The sequence below is a fragment of the Orbicella franksi genome, chromosome 13 (genome assembly GCF_964199315.1).
Source record: "Orbicella franksi chromosome 13, jaOrbFran1.1, whole genome shotgun sequence".
Lineage (NCBI taxonomy): Eukaryota > Metazoa > Cnidaria > Anthozoa > Scleractinia > Merulinidae > Orbicella > Orbicella franksi.
Genome location: NC_138157.1, coordinates 15,815,565 through 15,821,672, shown reverse-complemented (window position 1 = coordinate 15,821,672; position 6,108 = coordinate 15,815,565). Strand labels below are relative to the sequence as shown.

Below are 6,108 nucleotides of genomic sequence, written 5' to 3'. Positions count from 1 at the left end.
ACGCTAATTTTCAGACCTTACCTGCAATAATGCAATTACTGGCTTTTTACACCGACCATTTCATCGGCGAAACGTGCGAAATTCGTTTCCTCACACACTTTGCGTGAAAAGTTTATTTTAGAATGATGCAATTCCCACTCGCGCAACGATGGCTCGCCCTGCAGGTATCGCCTTAACCGCGATGCGAGATGTCTCGTCACATTTTTATCTCTTTTTTTTATTTTCCAAACAACACATGGTTTCTTCCGCTCAAACTTGAGCTCGTATGGTTGGATGAATCTGTATCTTGTACATCAAACTGTTGATAAATCTGGCTTGGGTTTTTTGGAATTGGAAAAACGAAAATTTATCTGATCGATATTAGTTTAGTTTTGAACAACGGGTAAAGGTTGTACTGAAAATAAACAAACGGGTAAACTTTAAATTATGGTGAGCAACCCTTTATGTTTTTTATGATTTTTACTAAGTTGTTCAATGTGCTCTTAGTACATTCTTGCACAATGCAATAGATCAGAAGGCTTAAAAAATAGCTTGAGCGTATTAGACGCTAGCTTTATGGAACATTTTTTATGCCCTATAATATAACCTGGCGAGAGGACTTGGTAGTGAACAGACATGCAGCAAAAAGAGGTTAACATGACATCAAAAAAGTTAACCGTTTTTTTTTTTTTGATCAATCAAAATTTACAAGAACAGTGGGCACGCTCTGGTACGATTTGAAGAGAGAGCTGTGTTCCGCGGACCATATCTTTATGGCTTTATTGATATAGTGCGGGGCGATCGCTGACACTTATTCACCTGTACGTGGTTGTTATTATACACCAGTTACCTTTACAGTGTTTAAACTCAAAAATTAAGGGAACTTCCGCTTTTCGTGACCTCGAAAGTTTACATCGATCGTGTACAAGAGTTTTGGCCCAACCACACACGAGGCCAATGCTGCTATGCCCGCGTTCTCGTTCCACCACTTATTGACTGAATGAGGTCTGACTGGACGGGAAAATATTTGGCTCTCGGTCAGGACGCACGACCTCGAACCAATTATTTTTCCGTCGGTCCTCCCACTCGATACTCTCTCACTCATCGTCTTCGCTCCTGTGAGTGGAGCAGAAGGCTACACAGCAACAACTTCCATCCATCACAAATTCCTACCAGTCCGAGCCCGGATAGCATTTGTTACTGAAGTAGTTTCTGTAGTGGATTGATTGTTAATGGCAGGGGGTTGTTGGTCCTCTGCTCAACCTGATTTAGCAGATCTGGAAACTGCTGGACTGCTTTTGTCAGGACTCCCACTCAAGAAATGTCTGACATGGTTGAACATGTCAGGGTTACTATACACCCCAGTCAGCACAGCTCTTGATCTCATTGAACCACGCAAGCTTCTACACCACAACAAGGTCCAGTCCAAGTTAAAGCTTCCACTCTGTAAATAAGCACTTATTGTTTTTCTTTCTGTTAACAAAACAATAAAATTACTTTGTTTCTAGGAGGAGCTCGAACTCGAAAGAAAGGATTTCTAACTAACCAAATGAGCAGTGTGGTCAACTAATGCTGATCAGACTCAAAACATGCATTGCAAGTTAAAATACGGTCTAGTACTATTACCATGGAAAATGATGTTTCTCACGAGAACTGAACTTCATCTTGCTGGAATAATAGTAAAATTTTATTTGTTTCTAGGAGGAGCTCGAACTCGAAAGAAAGGATTTGTAACTAACCAAATGAGCAGTGTGGTCAACTAATGCTGATTAGACTCAAAACATGCATCGCAAGTTAAAATACGCTCTAGTACTATTTTCATGGAAAATGATGTTTCTCAAGAGAACTGAACTTCATCTTGCTGGAATAATAGTGTCTGCTGTAATAACAGCATTGGCCACAGGGCACTGCATCAACTGGTCTTCCTACTCTATTGTGCAGTCTCCTATTCTTTCGAACAACTTCACGCCTCGCCACGATTGTAAATCTTGGAAAACAACTCCACAGCACAAAACTACTTTGATTACCAAGACTGAGTGTACACGGAAGTATTTCCTTCTTATCCTGGTCTCGTCTGCACCGGCAAATTTGGAAAGGAGAAGTTTAATTCGTCAAACTTGGGGCACTGATAACAACAAAGCCACTCAGTGGAAGATATACTTTCTCCTTGGTCAAACAAGGAATCAAACACAATCAGATTTGCTCAAAAGAGAAGATAGCATTTATGGCGACATGATTCGTGCGGATTATTACGAACATTACTGGAACCAGAGTTTGAAGATACAGATGGCCTTCGAATGGGCAGCCAGATATTGTAATTTTTCTTACCTTCTCAAAGCAGACGACGATGTGCTGGTTAACACCAAAGATTTGGTGAAAATCGTGCAAAGAAGATCAACACCAAAACAAGGGCTCTTTATGGGCAAACTACACCACAATGTTAAAGCAGCTCGAGATGGAAAATTTAAGATCAATTATGAAGAGTACAATCGTACATATTACACAGATTTCTGTAGTGGTGCTGGCATTGTTATGTCCTGGGACGTAGTCCATTGTCTGGTTCCTCTATTTGATGTGATTAAGCCCTTTCGAATGGACGATGTGTATGTTGGAATGCTTGCTAACAGATCTGGTGTGACACAGTGGGCCATGATGGGTTCATCATCCCATTCAGTTATGATGTCGACGATTGTAACTATGTGGCAAATACTCTTGTACTACATCGAGCTATTGGGCAGTGCTTACTCAAACTGTTTCGTCTGCACTCTGAAGATTTTGTTTATGGCACAAAACTGGGATCATACTTCTGACGCCTGATTGTGATAATAGGTTTTTGACCTGGGAAAGCACTTCTGTAAAAACCCGGGAAACTCTCTTGCTGCGGGGATCAGTACCGGATCTGTTACAGGGAATTACCTTGAGAGACGTCAACAGCACTCAGAACTTAGGTCCAACGATATCGTTTTAATCCAAGAACACAATCAGAATGCAACCGGAACATAACCGGAATGCAGCCAGAATGTAACCAAAGAATATTTCACAAGGCACGACTATTTAAGCCGAAAGCGCAATTCTAAAGGATTACGTAAAGCTCTTAAAAGTTCTTAACTAAACACTACCTAACACATTTCAGAAAGCTCGATTGGCTGTAACGGAATTCAACGTTTACAAGATTAATAACTCTCAAAACAACACAGGTAGACAACAGTTTAACAAAAGACTATCGCAGGTAGCAATTACAGTTCAACGCTTATTACAGCTATGATCCTTCAACAAACTAGCAGGTGTCTGTTACGGTCAATGAACTGGAACAGTAACCTGTAATATACAAATATATCTATGTTGGATTTCTATATTTTCTGATAGGGAAAGCGAATGTGTAAAACATACTTAATTATCTAATTTTCTCTCCTCACACGATTACCTAAAGGCAAATTTTTCTTTACAATGTTTAAGCGATTCAGTTTCTGACCGAACTACAAAAATAACATATCTGTATATTTAAAGGTCATAGCAAGATCAACTGTTCCGAGGAATTTGACAACTTTTAAATACTTTTGGTGCGACGCGGGTTTGAAACTCAAAATTTTACAAAGAATGTTTGTACGTTTTGCAAGTCATAAGTACTAAATATTACACTCGAAGTGCTAGAACATTTACCATGTGGTAAGTTTCTCTAGATCTCATGTTAACTGTCTAAAGTCAATTTGTATCCAACATGATTCCTTCTCAACGCAGAGTCTTATGCTGCCTCAGGTAACATGTAAACAATTCCGTCAGTAGCGAGCGCTATTTTAATTGGAAGAAATCTTCATTACTTTTAGTAAAAGCTACCATATTTTACACGAAAACTGAAGCTGCCGGGTCAAATTTAATGCACCGGTGAAGTACAAACCGCATTTTCTCTATTGGTCTTTGTTTCCTGCAGCTTTTTCGACCAGGTTGTTATAAAACGAGGGTTTTTATTTAGTACTTTTGGCAGCCATATATACACTTTTCATTATACTCTAAATGCTTTATTTTACCTCGAATTGGTACACGATAATTTTATTTACAACTCAGTCCAACTTAGTTGAACACCCAGCGTTTAATCGTGAAAATACAATGTTATTGGCTAGATATAGTGTTTTACTTCTTGTATTCAAAGTACCACATAGTACCACATTTTGTTTTTAATTTTTTAAACTTACATGGAAAACGTATTCAATAATAATAGTCTTTATTTAAAGATAATAGTAATAATGATGATGATGATGACGATGACGATGAAACAATTTTATAACGCACACCATCCACTTTTTGTGCGTGGCGCTTTACAAAACCATGTACCAGGTTTATCCCAACATCATTGCAGTATATTTAACCTCAAAATATTAGCGTGGGAAACGATAAGGCTGTTAAATGCTGCATGTTTATAGTCAGTGGTCGATGCGCTTAGCTACTCCACTTAGTATTCCAACTAAACATCGGTATAGGCTTAAAACGAACCAGTTGGCTATTTATAAGCATGAGCAAGGAGTTGAACTAGGGTCTACCGAGAAACAACTCCAGCTTAGTGGTCAGATCGTTCCGACAACGATAGCAGAGATAGACTTTCGTTCTATCTCAACGATATTAGCGATCGTATTGACACTCTTGAGGATCGCTCAACTTTTTTCGGTAGCGATTGCAACAATCGTAGCGCTCACAGCTATCGTAGCAATGATATGGGAACCAGCGAATAATAAAAAAGTAGCTTTATTTCGGTTCTGTTATTTTAGTGTCGAATGTACATCGTATTTAGCTGTATAGAACGAGATAGGGTAACTGGAAACACTATTCTACACTGCTAAATAAGATAAGAAAAGAAAAGCTAACCCTAACTATATAAGACTTCCATGTAATTATAAATAACAGTACGTGGTATTTTAGGTATAAAGAGACCAGCATGCCAACAATCTGCGATAGCGCGTGCTTAGTCACGACCAGCAGAGGTCACAACAGTCACCATCATTCTCTGTAAATATCTAATTTTCTGATACTGAATTGTCCAATTTGTAAAATACACTGAGATTGGATTGGATTTTTAAAACATGGACTGTATTTTAATTTGTAAAACACAGATTTGTAAAACATGGATTTGTAAAATATGGATTTGTAAAACAGAGATTGGCAAAACATGATGCGTTTACAGAGAACAAAATTTAAGGTTTTCAATTAAATCTATAATATCCTTGAAATAAAACTTTTTGAACAAAAACACAGGGAAAATAATGAAATTTTTTATTCTCCCTCAGGCCCCGTACGTCAGGGAAGACACTTGCTAGGTCACTTCAATTGGTAGCTATCGGAGAAAATCCTTTATCACCATGGTTCGCCTGAGAACTCTAACAATCGGTTTCTTCGAAAGAGTACGTTTGTACACGCAGAACATCCCGCTACGTTTCGGGAGTTTGCCCCAAATAATTTTCCAAAAAATAAAAAATTAAAAAAATTGACCAATTTCGGTTAAACGTAGATTGTAAAATATGGAAGACTTAAACAGTCGAACAAACGTCATGTTGAAAGGTCCTACAAATCAATTTTTTTTTACAACAAATCGAGTTTCGCGCTTAAAGCGATCATCATACTGTCATCAAATCATCAGACAGTCAGCGTGAAACTTGAGTAACTGTAGTTTCTATCTCAATTTGTATTTCACTTTGCATGTATTTATCGAGCACTGCTACGATTGTGTGAAACCACTTCTAGTTTTCTTTGTTTAATTGTTTAATTTACAAATCCAATTTAATTTTAATTTTAATTTTTAATTTACAAATCCAACTGATCCATGTTTCACAAATCCAATCCAACCATTCTAATCCAATTCAATCCATATTATACAATATGCCAACTGAATGTGACATTAACGTGTCAAGTTCCAAGTATTAACTGTATAACTAATAATTGAAACACGACAACCCTCACTGGGAGAGTTAATAGTTAACAGAAACTGACTCGAAGCTCGTCGTTAAGGTCGTATCTAGTTTCCGACTAGGGCCGATTAGAGACCGGACACGAGAGAGCGACGGAAATTGAGCAAATGAAGCGATTGTATTTTGACTATTTTGAAATCAAAAGAACTTGTCTTCGTTCTAGTGAAATCCCTTT

At 38.0% G+C, this 6,108-nt stretch overlaps 1 pseudogene; it reads left to right on the top strand.

Annotated features, from left to right (window-relative positions):
- The first annotated feature begins 1,738 nt into the window (after nucleotides 1-1,738).
- LOC145464758 (beta-1,3-galactosyltransferase 5-like) lies at nucleotides 1,739-2,789 on the top strand (annotated as a pseudogene).
- Nucleotides 2,790-6,108: the final 3,319 nt, after the last annotated feature.